The 23,426-nt window shown below is 60.0% G+C and overlaps 12 non-coding genes across 12 annotated transcripts; all 12 read left to right on the top strand.

Annotated features, from left to right (window-relative positions):
• The first annotated feature begins 1,099 nt into the window (after nt 1-1,099).
• LOC128580152 (small nucleolar RNA SNORD115) lies at nt 1,100-1,179 on the top strand. The gene has a single exon (XR_008378488.1). It is a non-coding gene; the product is annotated as a small nucleolar RNA SNORD115 (small nucleolar RNA).
• Nucleotides 1,180-3,934: 2,755 nt separating this feature from the next.
• Nucleotides 3,935-4,014, top strand: LOC128580153 (small nucleolar RNA SNORD115). Its single transcript, XR_008378489.1, has one exon. It is a non-coding gene; the product is annotated as a small nucleolar RNA SNORD115 (small nucleolar RNA).
• A 1,151-nt stretch (nt 4,015-5,165) lies between these two features.
• On the top strand, nt 5,166-5,244 carry LOC128580191 (small nucleolar RNA SNORD115). Its single transcript, XR_008378523.1, has one exon. It is a non-coding gene; the product is annotated as a small nucleolar RNA SNORD115 (small nucleolar RNA).
• A 1,554-nt stretch (nt 5,245-6,798) lies between these two features.
• Nucleotides 6,799-6,878, top strand: LOC128580154 (small nucleolar RNA SNORD115). Its single transcript, XR_008378490.1, has one exon. It is a non-coding gene; the product is annotated as a small nucleolar RNA SNORD115 (small nucleolar RNA).
• A 2,757-nt stretch (nt 6,879-9,635) lies between these two features.
• On the top strand, nt 9,636-9,715 carry LOC128580155 (small nucleolar RNA SNORD115). Its single transcript, XR_008378491.1, has one exon. It is a non-coding gene; the product is annotated as a small nucleolar RNA SNORD115 (small nucleolar RNA).
• Nucleotides 9,716-10,866: 1,151 nt separating this feature from the next.
• LOC128580193 (small nucleolar RNA SNORD115) lies at nt 10,867-10,945 on the top strand. Its single transcript, XR_008378525.1, has one exon. It is a non-coding gene; the product is annotated as a small nucleolar RNA SNORD115 (small nucleolar RNA).
• Nucleotides 10,946-12,499: 1,554 nt separating this feature from the next.
• LOC128580156 (small nucleolar RNA SNORD115) lies at nt 12,500-12,579 on the top strand. The gene has a single exon (XR_008378492.1). It is a non-coding gene; the product is annotated as a small nucleolar RNA SNORD115 (small nucleolar RNA).
• Nucleotides 12,580-15,336: 2,757 nt separating this feature from the next.
• Nucleotides 15,337-15,416, top strand: LOC128580158 (small nucleolar RNA SNORD115). The gene has a single exon (XR_008378494.1). It is a non-coding gene; the product is annotated as a small nucleolar RNA SNORD115 (small nucleolar RNA).
• Nucleotides 15,417-16,567: 1,151 nt separating this feature from the next.
• On the top strand, nt 16,568-16,646 carry LOC128580194 (small nucleolar RNA SNORD115). Its single transcript, XR_008378526.1, has one exon. It is a non-coding gene; the product is annotated as a small nucleolar RNA SNORD115 (small nucleolar RNA).
• A 1,554-nt stretch (nt 16,647-18,200) lies between these two features.
• LOC128580159 (small nucleolar RNA SNORD115) lies at nt 18,201-18,280 on the top strand. Its single transcript, XR_008378495.1, has one exon. It is a non-coding gene; the product is annotated as a small nucleolar RNA SNORD115 (small nucleolar RNA).
• Nucleotides 18,281-21,039: 2,759 nt separating this feature from the next.
• LOC128580160 (small nucleolar RNA SNORD115) lies at nt 21,040-21,119 on the top strand. The gene has a single exon (XR_008378496.1). It is a non-coding gene; the product is annotated as a small nucleolar RNA SNORD115 (small nucleolar RNA).
• Nucleotides 21,120-22,270: 1,151 nt separating this feature from the next.
• Nucleotides 22,271-22,349, top strand: LOC128580195 (small nucleolar RNA SNORD115). The gene has a single exon (XR_008378527.1). It is a non-coding gene; the product is annotated as a small nucleolar RNA SNORD115 (small nucleolar RNA).
• The last annotated feature ends 1,077 nt before the right edge of the window (nt 22,350-23,426 follow it).

The raw sequence follows: 23,426 nt of genomic DNA on the forward strand, positions 1-23,426 counted from the left end.
GGGACCCCGCTGAAGGAAGGGCACAAGTCCTCCTTAGTGGTCTAGGTCTAGGTCCCCTGGGGCACCAAGGGGCCCTTTTCGGAGGCCGTGGGTCACACACAGCTCAGGGCAGGTCTGGCCCCTAGAGCAGCCAAGGCGAGACATCGGGCTGGGGTGTCCCTCCGCAGTCAGTGGGCGGCTGAATGTGGAGCAGCCTCGAGGTGGGAACTCTCAGGGTCCACTGAAATGTCCCAGTGAAGTTGGCCACAGCTGGCTGGGAGGCCAGAGGTCACGTCCACGATGGTAGGGAGTCGGGCCCCCAAAAGGAGGGGCCGAGAGGCCTCGGGCACCAACTGGCCCATGTGGGTGTGCCCTTGTGTTGGGACTCCACAGGGAGTCACTTCTGAGGGAGACGCCTGGTCTTCAGGGGCCAGTAAGCCCAGATCAGAGCTATGGCCTGTGTTTTCATGGGGACAGGTAACGCAAGTAAAGGCGCAGTGTCTGAAGCACCAAACCAGGGAGAAGGGTAGAAGATTGGGGCTGTGGGGATGCCCTTGGTTTCCTGACCTGAGCCTTTTGGCTCACTCTGAGTACACATGCACTAACGCCCACCCGGAGCTGCCAGCGCAGCCCTGGGGTGCATCTTGGGAGCAAGGAGCACTGAGATAGTCTTGGTCAGCCAGCTGGCCGCAAGATGCAGCCCTCCCTGTTTAGCCCGAGCCCAAGCCAAGGAAGCAGTCTGGCCTGCGATCCTCTGATACCCGAGGGGCGCCAGGGCCCCGGGGCACCACATCTGGTCCGGCTCCCAATCAGACCCGTCCTTGAGTCCCCGCAACCCATGCCTGACCCGCCCAGCCCCTGCCCCCAAACCAAGAGTCTGCATAGCCTTTGGCGTCCAACACTGTTCTCCACATTCCTCCCGTAGACGATATCCCCGCACACGGACTTCCGGTCCCTCGGGCCCGGGGTCACTGGCCAGTGGCGGTCAACTTGGTGGCCAGCATGCACTAGGTGGAACTTCGAGTTCCTCGTCGCCCTCCCGCCTCCTGCATTGAGGTGTGGTGAGCTTCTCCATGTCCAGCTTCACCTAGGCGTGGGCAGGCAGGGGTTGCCATGGCTTGGGTCGATGATGACAACCTAATGTCTGAAGAGAGGTGATGAATAAAAAAAATCATACACCAGAGGATTGAGCTGAGGCCCAGCCTAGGTGAGCGTTTGCAAAAAATGGATGCACGGATTGTGGTGTCCTGTGACGGGCAATTGTCTCTTAAGCTGGAGATCTGGACCCCAAAGAGGGCATCTCTGAGGCCCCCCGAACTGGTCTGTGTACTCCACAAGAGCAAACCAAGCCCCTTCTGCAGTCTGGGAGTCAGGGATCTATTTTCTCGGACAGGCCACACGGGGCGCCTCCTCACTGAGTTCGCGCTCCCCCCACTGTGTATTTCAGGGAGCCCTTCTGCCAGGACGGCCCTCTAGCAGGGAGGATGGCAGGTGAGTGGTTGGCTTGGGCCTTCAGCCTGAGGAGGAAAGCCGCCATGGCGCGTGGTTGTGGCGGCTAAGGGGCTGTTGGGTGTGGTGGGCCAAGTTTCAGCATGAGGCCCTGTGGCTCCAAAGCCCCGAATCTCCCAGGCTGGTGTGATGTGGAGACCTGAGGGAGAAGCCTGGGCTCCAGGAGACAGTGGCCGTGTTCAGGGCCACAAGCTGTGTTTTCACTTGGGCAGGGCACTCGGGTACAGGCCCGGCCTCCCAAATTCCCCAACTCGAGTCCGGGTATATGATTGAGGCTGTTGGGATGCACTTGACTTTCTGGTCAGGGGCCTCGTTGTCCCACGAGGTCACGTGCATTAGATACCTCTCCGTGGTGGCACTGCCTCCCTTGCGTGACTTTGGCAACATGGAGCACTGATATGCCCTTAGTCAGTCGGCTAGCCACAGGATGGAGCCCTCCTGGTCTGGCTCAAACCCAGTAAGCCATCTGGGACAGGGTCCTCCTCGACCCTGCCAGACAGAGTTTCCCAAGGGGAATCGCGTCTAGTCCCGAGTGCAGATCCACCTGTGTGTGCCTAAAGGGCATGCCTCTGTGAGTCAGCCAGCGCCCTCTCCCTGAGAGTTATGCGAAGCTTTGTGGACTGAACACTGTCCTCCACCTCCCCTCGCAGAGAAAGCTCCCAGAGACAGAGGTCCCCTCCCATGGGCCTGTAGCCGCTGGGCAGTGCCTGTCAACCAGGAGCCTAGCATGCACTCGGTGGAAACTGCTGTCCCTCCTGTCCCCCCAAGCCTCCTAGATTTTGCGATGGTGAGCTTCTCCATGTCAAGCTGCACATATGCGTGGGGGAAGGGGTGGACTTGAAATGCTTCGGTTGATGATGACGACCTCAATTGTGGAAGAGAAGTGATGAATAAAAAAATTATAACCTGAGGATTGAGCTGAGGCCCACCCTAGGTTAGGCTTTTGCAAGTGGAAGCCGCGATGTTGTGACTCCCAGGTGGGTAGTGGCCACACGGATGGAGACCTGGAGGCCCAGTAGGCGCTCCCCAGTGAGCACCTAAAGCTCTCTGTGTCGTCTTTGTGTCAGGGGTCCATTCCCCCAGGGGCAGGCCTTGTGGGCAGCTCCTTGCTGAGCTCCCGCTCCCCCATCCCATACCATCATGTATTTCATGGAGCACTTCTGCCCAGGTTGGCCTTCCGGCATAGAAGATGGCAGATGTGTGGAAGGCCTAGGGCATCCGCACGGTCCAGTAGGGCATGGAGTTTCGGCTGTGGTGGTTGCGGCCCAGATTCAGCCGATGGAGAAGAGCACTTCCGGCTAGAATGGCCATGGGCTCCCTCTTCTTGGGTATGCTCCCTGGGTCGGGACCCCCGCTGAAGGTCGGGACTCCACAGGTTCTCCTTAGTGGTCTAGGTCCAGGACCCTAGGGCCCCAAGGGGCCCTTTTCGGAGGCCGTGGGTCACACACAGCTCAGGACAGTTCTGGCCCCTAGAGCAGCCAAGACGAGAGATCGGGCTGGAATGTCCCTCCGCTGTGAGTGGGCGGCTGAATGCGGGGCAGCTCCAGGTGGGAACGCTCAGGTTCCACTGAACTTTCCCAGTGAAGTTAACCAGGGTTGGCAGGGAGGCTAGAGGTCACGTTCACAATGGTAGGGAGTAGGGCCCCCGAAAGGAGGTGCCGAGCGGCCCCACGCACCACTGGACCATGTGGGTGTGCCCTTGTGTTGGGACTGCGCAGGGAGTCACATCTTAGGGAGATGCCTGGACTCCAGGGGCCAGTAAGCCCAGATAAGAGCCATGGCCAATGTTTTCAGGGGGACGTGGTACGCAAGTAAAGGCTCCGTGTCTAAAGAAACACACCAGGGAGAAGGGTAGAAGATTGGGGCTGTGGGGATGCCCTTGGAATCCTGACCTAGGCCCTTGGGCTCACTATGAGTACACAGGCAGTACGGCCCACCTGGAGCTGCCACCACAACCCTGGGGTGCGTCTCGGGAGCTAGGAGCACTGAGACGGTCTTGGTCAGGCACCTGGTCGCAGGATGCGACCATCCCAGGCTGGCCCAAGCCCAGGCCCAGGAAGCGGTCTGGCCTGAGGTACTCTGCTACCCGAGGGGTGCAAAGGCCCACGGGGCAGAGCATCTGGTCCCTGCTCCCGAGACCATCCATCCTTGGGTAGCCGCAGCCCATGCCTGCGCTGGTCAGACCCAGCCCCCACACCAAGAGGCTGCAGAGCCTTTGGCGTCCGACACTGTCCTCCATGTTCCTCCCGCAGACGAGGTCACTGCAGGCAGATGTCCCGTTCCTCGACCCAGGTGTCACGGGCCAGTGGATCTCAACCAGGTGGCCAGCATCCACTAGGTGGAAACTCGGGTCCCACCTGGCCCCCGGCCTCCTGCATTGAGCTCTGGTGAGCTTCTCCATGTCCAGATGCATTTACATGTGGGGAGGAAGGGGTTGCCACGGCTTGGGTCGATGATGACAACCTAATGTCTGAAGAGAGGTGATGAATAAAAAAAATCATACACCAGAGGATTGAGCTGAGGCCCAGCCTAGGTGAGCGTTTTGCAAAAAACGGACGCACGGATGTCGGTGTCCTGTGACGGGAAATTGTCTCTTAAACTGGAAACCTGGACGCCCAGGATGGCAGCTCTGGGACTCTGCCCCGAGTTGGTCTGTGCACTTCTCGGGGATCACCCAAAGCACATTTTGCAGGCTGGGTGTCGGGGATCCATTTCCTTTGTGCACGCCACGGGGGGGTTGTGGCGGAGGCTGGGGTAGTGGCGCCTCCTCGCTGATTTTGTCCTCCCCCCCCATTATGTATTTCAGGGAGCCCTTCTGCCCAGGATGGCTCTCCAGCAGGGAGGACAGTAGGTGAGTTGTTGGCTTGTGGCTTCAGCTGTGAGAAGGAAAGCCTGCATGGGGCGTGGTGGCAGTGGCTGGGGGGTGTTTGGAGGTGGGCCGAGTTTCGACCTGATGCCCTGTGGTTCCAGGGCCAGACTCTCCCAGGCTGGTGCGATGTGGAAACCTGAGGGAGAAGCCTGGGTGCGATGGTAGAGCCGCCCAGCTCAGGGCCGCAGGCTGTGTTTTCGTGGGGCCAGGGCGCTTGGGTAGAGGCCAAGCCTGTGGAAATCCCCACCTCGGGTCCTCGAATCTGAATAGGGCTGTGGGGATGCACTTGGCTTCCTAGCCAGGGGCCTCAGTGGCCCGTGAAGTCACGGGCAGTGGATTCCATGCAACGCTGTCACTACTGCCCTTGTCAGTCGGCAGGCCGCAGGACATAGCCCTTCTGGTCTGGCTCAAGGCCAGTAAGCCATCTGGGATACGGTCCTCTGTGACCTAGCCGGAGCGAGGGTCCCAAGGGGAACCACATCTGGTCCTCAGGGCAGATCCGTCCTAGGTGTCCACAAGGGCATGCCTGGGTGGGTCATCTACCGCCCTCAACCCAGGAGGTGGGTGAAGCTCTGGGGACCGAACCCTGTCCTCCAACTCCCCCGGCATCGAAAGCTCCCAGAGACAGAGGTCCCCTCCCTTTGGCCTGTTGCAGCTGAGCAGTGGCTGTCGACCTGGAGCCCAGCATGCACTAGGTGGAAACTGCTGTCCCTCCCAGCCACAAAGCCTCCTGGATTGCACTATGGTGAGAATCTCTAAATCCGGCTGAACATCTGGGTGGAGGGAAGGGGTGGCCTGGGCTTGGTTGAGGCCATGATGACGACCTAAATTGTCTGAAGAAAGGTGACGAATAAAAAAATCATGAACAGAGGATTGAGCTGAGGCCCAGCCCAGGTGGGGCTTTTGCAAGAGGAAGCCGTGATGTTGTGGCTGCTGGGCGGGCAGTGGCCACCCAAGCTGGAGACCTTGGGGCCCTGTAGGGCCTCTCAGGATGGGCGAGGCCCCAAGCAGTACAGGGCGCTCCCCAGTGAGCACCCAAAGCTCACCGTGTGGGCTATGTGTCACGGGTCCATTCCCACAGGGGCAGGCCATGTGGGCAGCTCCTTGCTGAGTTCCCACTGCCCCACCCCACACCATCATGTATTTCCGGGAGCCATTCTACCCAGGCTGGCCTTCCGGCAGGGAAGATGGCAGGTGTGTGGATGGCCTAGGGCATCTGCACAGTCCAGTAGGACATGGAGTTGAGGATGTGGTGGTGGGGGCCCTGGTTCAGACGATGGCAAAGAGCACTTCCGGCTGAAAAGCCCATGGGCTCCCTCTTCTGGGGTATGCTCCCTGGGTCGGGACCCCGCTGAAGGAAGGGCACAAGTCCTCCTTAGTGGTCTAGGTCTAGGTCCCCTGGGGCACCAAGGGGCCCTTTTCGGAGGCCGTGGGTCACACACAGCTCAGGGCAGGTCTGGCCCCTAGAGCAGCCAAGGCGAGACATCGGGCTGGGGTGTCCCTCCGCAGTCAGTGGGCGGCTGAATGCGGAGCAGCCTCGAGGTGGGAACTCTCAGGGTCCACTGAAATGTCCCAGTGAAGTTGGCCACAGCTGGCTGGGAGGCCAGAGGTCACGTCCACGATGGTAGGGAGTCGGGCCCCCAAAAGGAGGGGCCGAGAGGCCTCGGGCACCAACTGGCCCATGTGGGTGTGCCCTTGTGTTGGGACTCCACAGGGAGTCACTTCTGAGGGAGACGCCTGGTCTTCAGGGGCCAGTAAGCCCAGATCAGAGCTATGGCCTGTGTTTTCATGGGGACAGGTAACGCAAGTAAAGGCGCAGTGTCTGAAGCACCAAACCAGGGAGAAGGGTAGAAGATTGGGGCTGTGGGGATGCCCTTGGTTTCCTGACCTGAGCCTTTTGGCTCACTCTGAGTACACATGCACTAACGCCCACCCGGAGCTGCCAGCGCAGCCCTGGGGTGCATCTTGGGAGCAAGGAGCACTGAGATAGTCTTGGTCAGCCAGCTGGCCGCAAGATGCAGCCCTCCCTGTTTAGCCCGAGCCCAAGCCAAGGAAGCAGTCTGGCCTGCGATCCTCTGATACCCGAGGGGCGCCAGGGCCCCGGGGCACCACATCTGGTCCGGCTCCCAATCAGACCCGTCCTTGAGTCCCCGCAACCCATGCCTGACCCGCCCAGCCCCTGCCCCCAAACCAAGAGTCTGCATAGCCTTTGGCGTCCAACACTGTTCTCCACATTCCTCCCGTAGACGATATCCCCGCACACGGACTTCCGGTCCCTCGGGCCCGGGGTCACTGGCCAGTGGCGGTCAACTTGGTGGCCAGCATGCACTAGGTGGAACTTCGAGTTCCTCGTCGCCCTCCCGCCTCCTGCATTGAGGTGTGGTGAGCTTCTCCATGTCCAGCTTCACCTAGGCGTGGGCAGGCAGGGGTTGCCATGGCTTGGGTCGATGATGACAACCTAATGTCTGAAGAGAGGTGATGAATAAAAAAAATCATACACCAGAGGATTGAGCTGAGGCCCAGCCTAGGTGAGCGTTTTGCAAAAAATGGATGCACGGATTGTGGTGTCCTGTGACGGGCAATTGTCTCTTAAGCTGGAGATCTGGACCCCAAAGAGGGCATCTCTGAGGCCCCCCGAACTGGTCTGTGTACTCCACAAGAGCAAACCAAGCCCCTTCTGCAGTCTGGGAGTCAGGGATCTATTTTCTCGGACAGGCCACACGGGGCGCCTCCTCACTGAGTTCGCGCTCCCCCCACTGTGTATTTCAGGGAGCCCTTCTGCCAGGACGGCCCTCTAGCAGGGAGGATGGCAGGTGAGTGGTTGGCTTGGGCCTTCAGCCTGAGGAGGAAAGCCGCCATGGCGCGTGGTTGTGGCGGCTAAGGGGCTGTTGGGTGTGGTGGGCCAAGTTTCAGCATGAGGCCCTGTGGCTCCAAAGCCCCGAATCTCCCAGGCTGGTGTGATGTGGAGACCTGAGGGAGAAGCCTGGGCTCCAGGAGACAGTGGCCGTGTTCAGGGCCACAAGCTGTGTTTTCACTTGGGCAGGGCACTCGGGTACAGGCCCGGCCTCCCAAATTCCCCAACTCGAGTCCGGGTATATGATTGAGGCTGTTGGGATGCACTTGACTTTCTGGTCAGGGGCCTCGTTGTCCCACGAGGTCACGTGCATTAGATACCTCTCCGTGGTGGCACTGCCTCCCTTGCGTGACTTTGGCAACATGGAGCACTGATATGCCCTTAGTCAGTCGGCTAGCCACAGGATGGAGCCCTCCTGGTCTGGCTCAAACCCAGTAAGCCATCTGGGACAGGGTCCTCCTCGACCCTGCCAGACAGAGTTTCCCAAGGGGAATCGCGTCTAGTCCCGAGTGCAGATCCACCTGTGTGTGCCTAAAGGGCATGCCTCTGTGAGTCAGCCAGCGCCCTCTCCCTGAGAGTTATGCGAAGCTTTGTGGACTGAACACTGTCCTCCACCTCCCCTCGCAGAGAAAGCTCCCAGAGACAGAGGTCCCCTCCCATGGGCCTGTAGCCGCTGGGCAGTGCCTGTCAACCAGGAGCCTAGCATGCACTCGGTGGAAACTGCTGTCCCTCCTGTCCCCCCAAGCCTCCTAGATTTTGCGATGGTGAGCTTCTCCATGTCAAGCTGCACATATGCGTGGGGGGAAGGGGTGGACTTGAAATGCTTCGGTTGATGATGACGACCTCAATTGTGGAAGAGAAGTGATGAATAAAAAAATTATAACCTGAGGATTGAGCTGAGGCCCACCCTAGGTTAGGCTTTTGCAAGTGGAAGCCGCGATGTTGTGACTCCCAGGTGGGTAGTGGCCACACGGATGGAGACCTGGAGGCCCAGTAGGCGCTCCCCAGTGAGCACCTAAAGCTCTCTGTGTCGTCTTTGTGTCAGGGGTCCATTCCCCCAGGGGCAGGCCTTGTGGGCAGCTCCTTGCTGAGCTCCCGCTCCCCCATCCCATACCATCATGTATTTCATGGAGCACTTCTGCCCAGGTTGGCCTTCCGGCATAGAAGATGGCAGATGTGTGGAAGGCCTAGGGCATCCGCACGGTCCAGTAGGGCATGGAGTTTCGGCTGTGGTGGTTGCGGCCCAGATTCAGCCGATGGAGAAGAGCACTTCCGGCTAGAATGGCCATGGGCTCCCTCTTCTTGGGTATGCTCCCTGGGTCGGGACCCCCGCTGAAGGTCGGGACTCCACAGGTTCTCCTTAGTGGTCTAGGTCCAGGACCCTAGGGCCCCAAGGGGCCCTTTTCGGAGGCCGTGGGTCACACACAGCTCAGGACAGTTCTGGCCCCTAGAGCAGCCAAGACGAGAGATCGGGCTGGAATGTCCCTCCGCTGTGAGTGGGCGGCTGAATGCGGGGCAGCTCCAGGTGGGAACGCTCAGGTTCCACTGAACTTTCCCAGTGAAGTTAACCAGGGTTGGCAGGGAGGCTAGAGGTCACGTTCACAATGGTAGGGAGTAGGGCCCCCGAAAGGAGGTGCCGAGCGGCCCCACGCACCACTGGACCATGTGGGTGTGCCCTTGTGTTGGGACTGCGCAGGGAGTCACATCTTAGGGAGATGCCTGGACTCCAGGGGCCAGTAAGCCCAGATAAGAGCCATGGCCAATGTTTTCAGGGGGACGTGGTACGCAAGTAAAGGCTCCGTGTCTAAAGAAACACACCAGGGAGAAGGGTAGAAGATTGGGGCTGTGGGGATGCCCTTGGAATCCTGACCTAGGCCCTTGGGCTCACTATGAGTACACAGGCAGTACGGCCCACCTGGAGCTGCCACCACAACCCTGGGGTGCGTCTCGGGAGCTAGGAGCACTGAGACGGTCTTGGTCAGGCACCTGGTCGCAGGATGCGACCATCCCAGGCTGGCCCAAGCCCAGGCCCAGGAAGCGGTCTGGCCTGAGGTACTCTGCTACCCGAGGGGTGCAAAGGCCCACGGGGCAGAGCATCTGGTCCCTGCTCCCGAGACCATCCATCCTTGGGTAGCCGCAGCCCATGCCTGCGCTGGTCAGACCCAGCCCCCACACCAAGAGGCTGCAGAGCCTTTGGCGTCCGACACTGTCCTCCATGTTCCTCCCGCAGACGAGGTCACTGCAGGCAGATGTCCCGTTCCTCGACCCAGGTGTCACGGGCCAGTGGATCTCAACCAGGTGGCCAGCATCCACTAGGTGGAAACTCGGGTCCCACCTGGCCCCCGGCCTCCTGCATTGAGCTCTGGTGAGCTTCTCCATGTCCAGATGCATTTACATGTGGGGAGGAAGGGGTTGCCACGGCTTGGGTCGATGATGACAACCTAATGTCTGAAGAGAGGTGATGAATAAAAAAAATCATACACCAGAGGATTGAGCTGAGGCCCAGCCTAGGTGAGCGTTTTGCAAAAAACGGACGCACGGATGTCGGTGTCCTGTGACGGGAAATTGTCTCTTAAACTGGAAACCTGGACGCCCAGGATGGCAGCTCTGGGACTCTGCCCCGAGTTGGTCTGTGCACTTCTCGGGGATCACCCAAAGCACATTTTGCAGGCTGGGTGTCGGGGATCCATTTCCTTTGTGCACGCCACGGGGGGGTTGTGGCGGAGGCTGGGGTAGTGGCGCCTCCTCGCTGATTTTGTCCTCCCCCCCCATTATGTATTTCAGGGAGCCCTTCTGCCCAGGATGGCTCTCCAGCAGGGAGGACAGTAGGTGAGTTGTTGGCTTGTGGCTTCAGCTGTGAGAAGGAAAGCCTGCATGGGGCGTGGTGGCAGTGGCTGGGGGGTGTTTGGAGGTGGGCCGAGTTTCGACCTGATGCCCTGTGGTTCCAGGGCCAGACTCTCCCAGGCTGGTGCGATGTGGAAACCTGAGGGAGAAGCCTGGGTGCGATGGTAGAGCCGCCCAGCTCAGGGCCGCAGGCTGTGTTTTCGTGGGGCCAGGGCGCTTGGGTAGAGGCCAAGCCTGTGGAAATCCCCACCTCGGGTCCTCGAATCTGAATAGGGCTGTGGGGATGCACTTGGCTTCCTAGCCAGGGGCCTCAGTGGCCCGTGAAGTCACGGGCAGTGGATTCCATGCAACGCTGTCACTACTGCCCTTGTCAGTCGGCAGGCCGCAGGACATAGCCCTTCTGGTCTGGCTCAAGGCCAGTAAGCCATCTGGGATACGGTCCTCTGTGACCTAGCCGGAGCGAGGGTCCCAAGGGGAACCACATCTGGTCCTCAGGGCAGATCCGTCCTAGGTGTCCACAAGGGCATGCCTGGGTGGGTCATCTACCGCCCTCAACCCAGGAGGTGGGTGAAGCTCTGGGGACCGAACCCTGTCCTCCAACTCCCCCGGCATCGAAAGCTCCCAGAGACAGAGGTCCCCTCCCTTTGGCCTGTTGCAGCTGAGCAGTGGCTGTCAACCTGGAGCCCAGCATGCACTAGGTGGAAACTGCTGTCCCTCCCAGCCACAAAGCCTCCTGGATTGCACTATGGTGAGAATCTCTAAATCCGGCTGAACATCTGGGTGGAGGGAAGGGGTGGCCTGGGCTTGGTTGAGGCCATGATGACGACCTAAATTGTCTGAAGAAAGGTGACGAATAAAAAAATCATGAACAGAGGATTGAGCTGAGGCCCAGCCCAGGTGGGGCTTTTGCAAGAGGAAGCCGTGATGTTGTGGCTGCTGGGCGGGCAGTGGCCACCCAAGCTGGAGACCTTGGGGCCCTGTAGGGCCTCTCAGGATGGGCGAGGCCCCAAGCAGTACAGGGCGCTCCCCAGTGAGCACCCAAAGCTCACCGTGTGGGCTATGTGTCACGGGTCCATTCCCACAGGGGCAGGCCATGTGGGCAGCTCCTTGCTGAGTTCCCACTGCCCCACCCCACACCATCATGTATTTCCGGGAGCCATTCTACCCAGGCTGGCCTTCCGGCAGGGAAGATGGCAGGTGTGTGGATGGCCTAGGGCATCTGCACAGTCCAGTAGGACATGGAGTTGAGGATGTGGTGGTGGGGGCCCTGGTTCAGACGATGGCAAAGAGCACTTCCGGCTGAAAAGCCCATGGGCTCCCTCTTCTGGGGTATGCTCCCTGGGTCGGGACCCCGCTGAAGGAAGGGCACAAGTCCTCCTTAGTGGTCTAGGTCTAGGTCCCCTGGGGCACCAAGGGGCCCTTTTCGGAGGCCGTGGGTCACACACAGCTCAGGGCAGGTCTGGCCCCTAGAGCAGCCAAGGCGAGACATCGGGCTGGGGTGTCCCTCCGCAGTCAGTGGGCGGCTGAATGCGGAGCAGCCTCGAGGTGGGAACTCTCAGGGTCCACTGAAATGTCCCAGTGAAGTTGGCCACAGCTGGCTGGGAGGCCAGAGGTCACGTCCACGATGGTAGGGAGTCGGGCCCCCAAAAGGAGGGGCCGAGAGGCCTCGGGCACCAACTGGCCCATGTGGGTGTGCCCTTGTGTTGGGACTCCACAGGGAGTCACTTCTGAGGGAGACGCCTGGTCTTCAGGGGCCAGTAAGCCCAGATCAGAGCTATGGCCTGTGTTTTCATGGGGACAGGTAACGCAAGTAAAGGCGCAGTGTCTGAAGCACCAAACCAGGGAGAAGGGTAGAAGATTGGGGCTGTGGGGATGCCCTTGGTTTCCTGACCTGAGCCTTTTGGCTCACTCTGAGTACACATGCACTAACGCCCACCCGGAGCTGCCAGCGCAGCCCTGGGGTGCATCTTGGGAGCAAGGAGCACTGAGATAGTCTTGGTCAGCCAGCTGGCCGCAAGATGCAGCCCTCCCTGTTTAGCCCGAGCCCAAGCCAAGGAAGCAGTCTGGCCTGCGATCCTCTGATACCCGAGGGGCGCCAGGGCCCCGGGGCACCACATCTGGTCCGGCTCCCAATCAGACCCGTCCTTGAGTCCCCGCAACCCATGCCTGACCCGCCCAGCCCCTGCCCCCAAACCAAGAGTCTGCATAGCCTTTGGCGTCCAACACTGTTCTCCACATTCCTCCCGTAGACGATATCCCCGCACACGGACTTCCGGTCCCTCGGGCCCGGGGTCACTGGCCAGTGGCGGTCAACTTGGTGGCCAGCATGCACTAGGTGGAACTTCGAGTTCCTCGTCGCCCTCCCGCCTCCTGCATTGAGGTGTGGTGAGCTTCTCCATGTCCAGCTTCACCTAGGCGTGGGCAGGCAGGGGTTGCCATGGCTTGGGTCGATGATGACAACCTAATGTCTGAAGAGAGGTGATGAATAAAAAAAATCATACACCAGAGGATTGAGCTGAGGCCCAGCCTAGGTGAGCGTTTTGCAAAAAATGGATGCACGGATTGTGGTGTCCTGTGACGGGCAATTGTCTCTTAAGCTGGAGATCTGGACCCCAAAGAGGGCATCTCTGAGGCCCCCCGAACTGGTCTGTGTACTCCACAAGAGCAAACCAAGCCCCTTCTGCAGTCTGGGAGTCAGGGATCTATTTTCTCGGACAGGCCACACGGGGCGCCTCCTCACTGAGTTCGCGCTCCCCCCACTGTGTATTTCAGGGAGCCCTTCTGCCAGGACGGCCCTCTAGCAGGGAGGATGGCAGGTGAGTGGTTGGCTTGGGCCTTCAGCCTGAGGAGGAAAGCCGCCATGGCGCGTGGTTGTGGCGGCTAAGGGGCTGTTGGGTGTGGTGGGCCAAGTTTCAGCATGAGGCCCTGTGGCTCCAAAGCCCCGAATCTCCCAGGCTGGTGTGATGTGGAGACCTGAGGGAGAAGCCTGGGCTCCAGGAGACAGTGGCCGTGTTCAGGGCCACAAGCTGTGTTTTCACTTGGGCAGGGCACTCGGGTACAGGCCCGGCCTCCCAAATTCCCCAACTCGAGTCCGGGTATATGATTGAGGCTGTTGGGATGCACTTGACTTTCTGGTCAGGGGCCTCGTTGTCCCACGAGGTCACGTGCATTAGATACCTCTCCGTGGTGGCACTGCCTCCCTTGCGTGACTTTGGCAACATGGAGCACTGATATGCCCTTAGTCAGTCGGCTAGCCACAGGATGGAGCCCTCCTGGTCTGGCTCAAACCCAGTAAGCCATCTGGGACAGGGTCCTCCTCGACCCTGCCAGACAGAGTTTCCCAAGGGGAATCGCGTCTAGTCCCGAGTGCAGATCCACCTGTGTGTGCCTAAAGGGCATGCCTCTGTGAGTCAGCCAGCGCCCTCTCCCTGAGAGTTATGCGAAGCTTTGTGGACTGAACACTGTCCTCCACCTCCCCTCGCAGAGAAAGCTCCCAGAGACAGAGGTCCCCTCCCATGGGCCTGTAGCCGCTGGGCAGTGCCTGTCAACCAGGAGCCTAGCATGCACTCGGTGGAAACTGCTGTCCCTCCTGTCCCCCCAAGCCTCCTAGATTTTGCGATGGTGAGCTTCTCCATGTCAAGCTGCACATATGCGTGGGGGGAAGGGGTGGACTTGAAATGCTTCGGTTGATGATGACGACCTCAATTGTGGAAGAGAAGTGATGAATAAAAAAATTATAACCTGAGGATTGAGCTGAGGCCCACCCTAGGTTAGGCTTTTGCAAGTGGAAGCCGCGATGTTGTGACTCCCAGGTGGGTAGTGGCCACACGGATGGAGACCTGGAGGCCCAGTAGGCGCTCCCCAGTGAGCACCTAAAGCTCTCTGTGTCGTCTTTGTGTCAGGGGTCCATTCCCCCAGGGGCAGGCCTTGTGGGCAGCTCCTTGCTGAGCTCCCGCTCCCCCATCCCATACCATCATGTATTTCATGGAGCACTTCTGCCCAGGTTGGCCTTCCGGCATAGAAGATGGCAGATGTGTGGAAGGCCTAGGGCATCCGCACGGTCCAGTAGGGCATGGAGTTTCGGCTGTGGTGGTTGCGGCCCAGATTCAGCCGATGGAGAAGAGCACTTCCGGCTAGAATGGCCATGGGCTCCCTCTTCTTGGGTATGCTCCCTGGGTCGGGACCCCCGCTGAAGGTCGGGACTCCACAGGTTCTCCTTAGTGGTCTAGGTCCAGGACCCTAGGGCCCCAAGGGGCCCTTTTCGGAGGCCGTGGGTCACACACAGCTCAGGACAGTTCTGGCCCCTAGAGCAGCCAAGACGAGAGATCGGGCTGGAATGTCCCTCCGCTGTGAGTGGGCGGCTGAATGCGGGGCAGCTCCAGGTGGGAACGCTCAGGTTCCACTGAACTTTCCCAGTGAAGTTAACCAGGGTTGGCAGGGAGGCTAGAGGTCACGTTCACAATGGTAGGGAGTAGGGCCCCCGAAAGGAGGTGCCGAGCGGCCCCACGCACCACTGGACCATGTGGGTGTGCCCTTGTGTTGGGACTGCGCAGGGAGTCACATCTTAGGGAGATGCCTGGACTCCAGGGGCCAGTAAGCCCAGATAAGAGCCATGGCCAATGTTTTCAGGGGGACGTGGTACGCAAGTAAAGGCTCCGTGTCTAAAGAAACACACCAGGGAGAAGGGTAGAAGATTGGGGCTGTGGGGATGCCCTTGGAATCCTGACCTAGGCCCTTGGGCTCACTATGAGTACACAGGCAGTACGGCCCACCTGGAGCTGCCACCACAACCCTGGGGTGCGTCTCGGGAGCTAGGAGCACTGAGACGGTCTTGGTCAGGCACCTGGTCGCAGGATGCGACCATCCCAGGCTGGCCCAAGCCCAGGCCCAGGAAGCGGTCTGGCCTGAGGTACTCTGCTACCCGAGGGGTGCAAAGGCCCACGGGGCAGAGCATCTGGTCCCTGCTCCCGAGACCATCCATCCTTGGGTAGCCGCAGCCCATGCCTGCGCTGGTCAGACCCAGCCCCCACACCAAGAGGCTGCAGAGCCTTTGGCGTCCGACACTGTCCTCCATGTTCCTCCCGCAGACGAGGTCACTGCAGGCAGATGTCCCGTTCCTCGACCCAGGTGTCACGGGCCAGTGGATCTCAACCAGGTGGCCAGCATCCACTAGGTGGAAACTCGGGTCCCACCTGGCCCCCGGCCTCCTGCATTGAGCTCTGGTGAGCTTCTCCATGTCCAGATGCATTTACATGTGGGGAGGAAGGGGTTGCCACGGCTTGGGTCGATGATGACAACCTAATGTCTGAAGAGAGGTGATGAATAAAAAAAATCATACACCAGAGGATTGAGCTGAGGCCCAGCCTAGGTGAGCGTTTTGCAAAAAACGGACGCACGGATGTCGGTGTCCTGTGACGGGAAATTGTCTCTTAAACTGGAAACCTGGACGCCCAGGATGGCAGCTCTGGGACTCTGCCCCGAGTTGGTCTGTGCACTTCTCGGGGATCACCCAAAGCACATTTTGCAGGCTGGGTGTCGGGGATCCATTTCCTTTGTGCACGCCACGGGGGGGTTGTGGCGGAGGCTGGGGTAGTGGCGCCTCCTCGCTGATTTTGTCCTCCCCCCCCATTATGTATTTCAGGGAGCCCTTCTGCCCAGGATGGCTCTCCAGCAGGGAGGACAGTAGGTGAGTTGTTGGCTTGTGGCTTCAGCTGTGAGAAGGAAAGCCTGCATGGGGCGTGGTGGCAGTGGCTGGGGGGTGTTTGGAGGTGGGCCGAGTTTCGACCTGATGCCCTGTGGTTCCAGGGCCAGACTCTCCCAGGCTGGTGCGATGTGGAAACCTGAGGGAGAAGCCTGGGTGCGATGGTAGAGCCGCCCAGCTCAGGGCCGCAGGCTGTGTTTTCGTGGGGCCAGGGCGCTTGGGTAGAGGCCAAGCCTGTGGAAATCCCCACCTCGGGTCCTCGAATCTGAATAGGGCTGTGGGGATGCACTTGGCTTCCTAGCCAGGGGCCTCAGTGGCCCGTGAAGTCACGGGCAGTGGATTCCATGCAACGCTGTCACTACTGCCCTTGTCAGTCGGCAGGCCGCAGGACATAGCCCTTCTGGTCTGGCTCAAGGCCAGTAAGCCATCTGGGATACGGTCCTCTGTGACCTAGCCGGAGCGAGGGTCCCAAGGGGAACCACATCTGGTCCTCAGGGCAGATCCGTCCTAGGTGTCCACAAGGGCATGCCTGGGTGGGTCATCTACCGCCCTCAACCCAGGAGGTGGGTGAAGCTCTGGGGACCGAACCCTGTCCTCCAACTCCCCCGGCATCGAAAGCTCCCAGAGACAGAGGTCCCCTCCCTTTGGCCTGTTGCAGCTGAGCAGTGGCTGTCAACCTGGAGCCCAGCATGCACTAGGTGGAAACTGCTGTCCCTCCCAGCCACAAAGCCTCCTGGATTGCACTATGGTGAGAATCTCTAAATCCGGCTGAACATCTGGGTGGAGGGAAGGGGTGGCCTGGGCTTGGTTGAGGCCATGATGACGACCTAAATTGTCTGAAGAAAGGTGACGAATAAAAAAATCATGAACAGAGGATTGAGCTGAGGCCCAGCCCAGGTGGGGCTTTTGCAAGAGGAAGCCGTGATGTTGTGGCTGCTGGGCGGGCAGTGGCCACCCAAGCTGGAGACCTTGGGGCCCTGTAGGGCCTCTCAGGATGGGCGAGGCCCCAAGCAGTACAGGGCGCTCCCCAGTGAGCACCCAAAGCTCACCGTGTGGGCTATGTGTCACGGGTCCATTCCCACAGGGGCAGGCCATGTGGGCAGCTCCTTGCTGAGTTCCCACTGCCCCACCCCACACCATCATGTATTTCCGGGAGCCATTCTACCCAGGCTGGCCTTCCGGCAGGGAAGATGGCAGGTGTGTGGATGGCCTAGGGCATCTGCACAGTCCAGTAGGACATGGAGTTGAGGATGTGGTGGTGGGGGCCCTGGTTCAGACGATGGCAAAGAGCACTTCCGGCTGAAAAGCCCATGGGCTCCCTCTTCTGGGGTATGCTCCCTGGGTCGGGACCCCGCTGAAGGAAGGGCACAAGTCCTCCTTAGTGGTCTAGGTCTAGGTCCCCTGGGGCACCAAGGGGCCCTTTTCGGAGGCCGTGGGTCACACACAGCTCAGGGCAGGTCTGGCCCCTAGAGCAGCCAAGGCGAGACATCGGGCTGGGGTGTCCCTCCGCAGTCAGTGGGCGGCTGAATGCGGAGCAGCCTCGAGGTGGGAACTCTCAGGGTCCACTGAAATGTCCCAGTGAAGTTGGCCACAGCTGGCTGGGAGGCCAGAGGTCACGTCCACGATGGTAGGGAGTCGGGCCCCCAAAAGGAGGGGCCGAGAGGCCTCGGGCACCAACTGGCCCATGTGGGTGTGCCCTTGTGTTGGGACTCCACAGGGAGTCACTTCTGAGGGAGACGCCTGGTCTTCAGGGGCCAGTAAGCCCAGATCAGAGCTATGGCCTGTGTTTTCATGGGGACAGGTAACGCAAGTAAAGGCGCAGTGTCTGAAGCACCAAACCAGGGAGAAGGGTAGAAGATTGGGGCTGTGGGGATGCCCTTGGTTTCCTGACCTGAGCCTTTTGGCTCACTCTGAGTACACATGCACTAACGCCCACCCGGAGCTGCCAGCGCAGCCCTGGGGTGCATCTTGGGAGCAAGGAGCACTGAGATAGTCTTGGTCAGCCAGCTGGCCGCAAGATGCAGCCCTCCCTGTTTAGCCCGAGCCCAAGCCAAGGAAGCAGTCTGGCCTGCGATCCTCTGATACCCGAGGGGCGCCAGGGCCCCGGGGCACCACATCTGGTCCGGCTCCCAATCAGACCCGTCCTTGAGTCCCCGCAACCCATGCCTGACCCGCCCAGCCCCTGCCCCCAAACCAAGAGTCTGCATAGCCTTTGGCGTCCAACACTGTTCTCCACATTCCTCCCGTAGACGATATCCCCGCACACGGACTTCCGGTCCCTCGGGCCCGGGGTCACTGGCCAGTGGCGGTCAACTTGGTGGCCAGCATGCACTAGGTGGAACTTCGAGTTCCTCGTCGCCCTCCCGCCTCCTGCATTGAGGTGTGGTGAGCTTCTCCATGTCCAGCTTCACCTAGGCGTGGGCAGGCAGGGGTTGCCATGGCTTGGGTCGATGATGACAACCTAATGTCTGAAGAGAGGTGATGAATAAAAAAAATCATACACCAGAGGATTGAGCTGAGGCCCAGCCTAGGTGAGCGTTTTGCAAAAAATGGATGCACGGATTGTGGTGTCCTGTGACGGGCAATTGTCTCTTAAGCTGGAGATCTGGACCCCAAAGAGGGCATCTCTGAGGCCCCCCGAACTGGTCTGTGTACTCCACAAGAGCAAACCAAGCCCCTTCTGCAGTCTGGGAGTCAGGGATCTATTTTCTCGGACAGGCCACACGGGGCGCCTCCTCACTGAGTTCGCGCTCCCCCCACTGTGTATTTCAGGGAGCCCTTCTGCCAGGACGGCCCTCTAGCAGGGAGGATGGCAGGTGAGTGGTTGGCTTGGGCCTTCAGCCTGAGGAGGAAAGCCGCCATGGCGCGTGGTTGTGGCGGCTAAGGGGCTGTTGGGTGTGGTGGGCCAAGTTTCAGCATGAGGCCCTGTGGCTCCAAAGCCCCGAATCTCCCAGGCTGGTGTGATGTGGAGACCTGAGGGAGAAGCCTGGGCTCCAGGAGACAGTGGCCGTGTTCAGGGCCACAAGCTGTGTTTTCACTTGGGCAGGGCACTCGGGTACAGGCCCGGCCTCCCAAATTCCCCAACTCGAGTCCGGGTATATGATTGAGGCTGTTGGGATGCACTTGACTTTCTGGTCAGGGGCCTCGTTGTCCCACGAGGTCACGTGCATTAGATACCTCTCCGTGGTGGCACTGCCTCCCTTGCGTGACTTTGGCAACATGGAGCACTGATATGCCCTTAGTCAGTCGGCTAGCCACAGGATGGAGCCCTCCTGGTCTGGCTCAAACCCAGTAAGCCATCTGGGACAGGGTCCTCCTCGACCCTGCCAGACAGAGTTTCCCAAGGGGAATCGCGTCTAGTCCCGAGTGCAGATCCACCTGTGTGTGCCTAAAGGGCATGCCTCTGTGAGTCAGCCAGCGCCCTCTCCCTGGGAGAGTTATGCGAAGCTTTGTGGACTGAACACTGTCCTCCACCTCCCCTCGCAGAGAAAGCTCCCAGAGACAGAGGTCCCCTCCCATGGGCCTGTAGCCGCTGGGCAGTGCCTGTCAACCAGGAGCCTAGCATGCACTCGGTGGAAACTGCTGTCCCTCCTGTCCCCCCAAGCCTCCTAGATTTTGCGATGGTGAGCTTCTCCATGTCAAGCTGCACATATGCGTGGGGGGAAGGGGTGGACTTGAAATGCTTCGGTTGATGATGACGACCTCAATTGTGGAAGAGAAGTGATGAATAAAAAAATTATAACCTGAGGATTGAGCTGAGGCCCACCCTAGGTTAGGCTTTTGCAAGTGGAAGCCGCGATGTTGTGACTCCCAGGTGGGTAGTGGCCACACGGATGGAGACCTGGAGGCCCAGTAGGCGCTCCCCAGTGAGCACCTAAAGCTCTCTGTGTCGTCTTTGTGTCAGGGGTCCATTCCCCCAGGGGCAGGCCTTGTGGGCAGCTCCTTGCTGAGCTCCCGCTCCCCCATCCCATACCATCATGTATTTCATGGAGCACTTCTGCCCAGGTTGGCCTTCCGGCATAGAAGATGGCAGATGTGTGGAAGGCCTAGGGCATCCGCACGGTCCAGTAGGGCATGGAGTTTCGGCTGTGGTGGTTGGGGCCCAGATTCAGCCGATGGAGAAGAGCACTTCCGGCTAGAATGGCCATGGGCTCCCTCTTCTTGGGTATGCTCCCTGGGTCGGGACCCCCGCTGAAGGTCGGGACTCCACAGGTTCTCCTTAGTGGTCTAGGTCCAGGACCCTAGGGCCCCAAGGGGCCCTTTTCGGAGGCCGTGGGTCACACACAGCTCAGGACAGTTCTGGCCCCTAGAGCAGCCAAGACGAGAGATCGGGCTGGAATGTCCCTCCGCTGTGAGTGGGCGGCTGAATGCGGGGCAGCTCCAGGTGGGAACGCTCAGGTTCCACTGAACTTTCCCAGTGAAGTTAACCAGGGTTGGCAGGGAGGCTAGAGGTCACGTTCACAATGGTAGGGAGTAGGGCCCCCGAAAGGAGGTGCCGAGCGGCCCCACGCACCACTGGACCATGTGGGTGTGCCCTTGTGTTGGGACTGCGCAGGGAGTCACATCTTAGGGAGATGCCTGGACTCCAGGGGCCAGTAAGCCCAGATAAGAGCCATGGCCAATGTTTTCAGGGGGACGTGGTACGCAAGTAAAGGCTCCGTGTCTAAAGAAACACACCAGGGAGAAGGGTAGAAGATTGGGGCTGTGGGGATGCCCTTGGAATCCTGACCTAGGCCCTTGGGCTCACTATGAGTACACAGGCAGTACGGCCCACCTGGAGCTGCCACCACAACCCTGGGGTGCGTCTCGGGAGCTAGGAGCACTGAGACGGTCTTGGTCAGGCACCTGGTCGCAGGATGCGACCATCCCAGGCTGGCCCAAGCCCAGGCCCAGGAAGCGGTCTGGCCTGAGGTACTCTGCTACCCGAGGGGTGCAAAGGCCCACGGGGCAGAGCATCTGGTCCCTGCTCCCGAGACCATCCATCCTTGGGTAGCCGCAGCCCATGCCTGCGCTGGTCAGACCCAGCCCCCACACCAAGAGGCTGCAGAGCCTTTGGCGTCCGACACTGTCCTCCATGTTCCTCCCGCAGACGAGGTCACTGCAGGCAGATGTCCCGTTCCTCGACCCAGGTGTCACGGGCCAGTGGATCTCAACCAGGTGGCCAGCATCCACTAGGTGGAAACTCGGGTCCCACCTGGCCCCCGGCCTCCTGCATTGAGCTCTGGTGAGCTTCTCCATGTCCAGATGCATTTACATGTGGGGAGGAAGGGGTTGCCACGGCTTGGGTCGATGATGACAACCTAATGTCTGAAGAGAGGTGATGAATAAAAAAAATCATACACCAGAGGATTGAGCTGAGGCCCAGCCTAGGTGAGCGTTTTGCAAAAAACGGACGCACGGATGTCGGTGTCCTGTGACGGGAAATTGTCTCTTAAACTGGAAACCTGGACGCCCAGGATGGCAGCTCTGGGACTCTGCCCCGAGTTGGTCTGTGCACTTCTCGGGGATCACCCAAAGCACATTTTGCAGGCTGGGTGTCGGGGATCCATTTCCTTTGTGCACGCCACGGGGGGGTTGTGGCGGAGGCTGGGGTAGTGGCGCCTCCTCGCTGATTTTGTCCTCCCCCCCCATTATGTATTTCAGGGAGCCCTTCTGCCCAGGATGGCTCTCCAGCAGGGAGGACAGTAGGTGAGTTGTTGGCTTGTGGCTTCAGCTGTGAGAAGGAAAGCCTGCATGGGGCGTGGTGGCAGTGGCTGGGGGGTGTTTGGAGGTGGGCCGAGTTTCGACCTGATGCCCTGTGGTTCCAGGGCCAGACTCTCCCAGGCTGGTGCGATGTGGAAACCTGAGGGAGAAGCCTGGGTGCGATGGTAGAGCCGCCCAGCTCAGGGCCGCAGGCTGTGTTTTCGTGGGGCCAGGGCGCTTGGGTAGAGGCCAAGCCTGTGGAAATCCCCACCTCGGGTCCTCGAATCTGAATAGGGCTGTGGGGATGCACTTGGCTTCCTAGCCAGGGGCCTCAGTGGCCCGTGAAGTCACGGGCAGTGGATTCCATGCAACGCTGTCACTACTGCCCTTGTCAGTCGGCAGGCCGCAGGACATAACCCTTCTGGTCTGGCTCAAGGCCAGTAAGCCATCTGGGATACGGTCCTCTGTGACCTAGCCGGAGCGAGGGTCCCAAGGGGAACCACATCTGGTCCTCAGGGCAGATCCGTCCTAGGTGTCCACAAGGGCATGCCTGGGTGGGTCATCTACCGCCCTCAACCCAGGAGGTGGGTGAAGCTCTGGGGACCGAACCCTGTCCTCCAACTCCCCCGGCATCGAAAGCTCCCAGAGACAGAGGTCCCCTCCCTTTGGCCTGTTGCAGCTGAGCAGTGGCTGTCAACCTGGAGCCCAGCATGCACTAGGTGGAAACTGCTGTCCCTCCCAGCCACAAAGCCTCCTGGATTGCACTATGGTGAGAATCTCTAAATCCGGCTGAACATCTGGGTGGAGGGAAGGGGTGGCCTGGGCTTGGTTGAGGCCATGATGACGACCTAAATTGTCTGAAGAAAGGTGACGAATAAAAAAATCATGAACAGAGGATTGAGCTGAGGCCCAGCCCAGGTGGGGCTTTTGCAAGAGGAAGCCGTGATGTTGTGGCTGCTGGGCGGGCAGTGGCCACCCAAGCTGGAGACCTTGGGGCCCTGTAGGGCCTCTCAGGATGGGCGAGGCCCCAAGCAGTACAGGGCGCTCCCCAGTGAGCACCCAAAGCTCACCGTGTGGGCTATGTGTCACGGGTCCATTCCCACAGGGGCAGGCCATGTGGGCAGCTCCTTGCTGAGTTCCCACTGCCCCACCCCACACCATCATGTATTTCCGGGAGCCATTCTACCCAGGCTGGCCTTCCGGCAGGGAAGATGGCAGGTGTGTGGATGGCCTAGGGCATCTGCACAGTCCAGTAGGACATGGAGTTGAGGATGTGGTGGTGGGGGCCCTGGTTCAGACGATGGCAAAGAGCACTTCCGGCTGAAAAGCCCATGGGCTCCCTCTTCTGGGGTATGCTCCCTGGGTCGGGACCCCGCTGAAGGAAGGGCACAAGTCCTCCTTAGTGGTCTAGGTCTAGGTCCCCTGGGGCACCAAGGGGCCCTTTTCGGAGGCCGTGGGTCACACACAGCTCAGGGCAGGTCTGGCCCCTAGAGCAGCCAAGGCGAGACATCGGGCTGGGGTGTCCCTCCGCAGTCAGTGGGCGGCTGAATGCGGAGCAGCCTCGAGGTGGGAACTCTCAGGGTCCACTGAAATGTCCCAGTGAAGTTGGCCACAGCTGGCTGGGAGGCCAGAGGTCACGTCCACGATGGTAGGGAGTCGGGCCCCCAAAAGGAGGGGCCGAGAGGCCTCGGGCACCAACTGGCCCATGTGGGTGTGCCCTTGTGTTGGGACTGCACAGGGAGTCACTTCTGAGGGAGACGCCTGGTCTTCAGGGGCCAGTAAGCCCAGATCAGAGCTATGGCCTGTGTTTTCATGGGGACAGGTAACGCAAGTAAAGGCGCAGTGTCTGAAGCACCAAACCAGGGAGAAGGGTAGAAGATTGGGGCTGTGGGGATGCCCTTGGTTTCCTGACCTGAGCCTTTTGGCTCACTCTGAGTACACATGCACTAACGCCCACCCGGAGCTGCCAGCGCAGCCCTGGGGTGCAT

This window comes from Nycticebus coucang, chromosome 2, assembly GCF_027406575.1.
Source record: "Nycticebus coucang isolate mNycCou1 chromosome 2, mNycCou1.pri, whole genome shotgun sequence".
Lineage (NCBI taxonomy): Eukaryota > Metazoa > Chordata > Mammalia > Primates > Lorisidae > Nycticebus > Nycticebus coucang.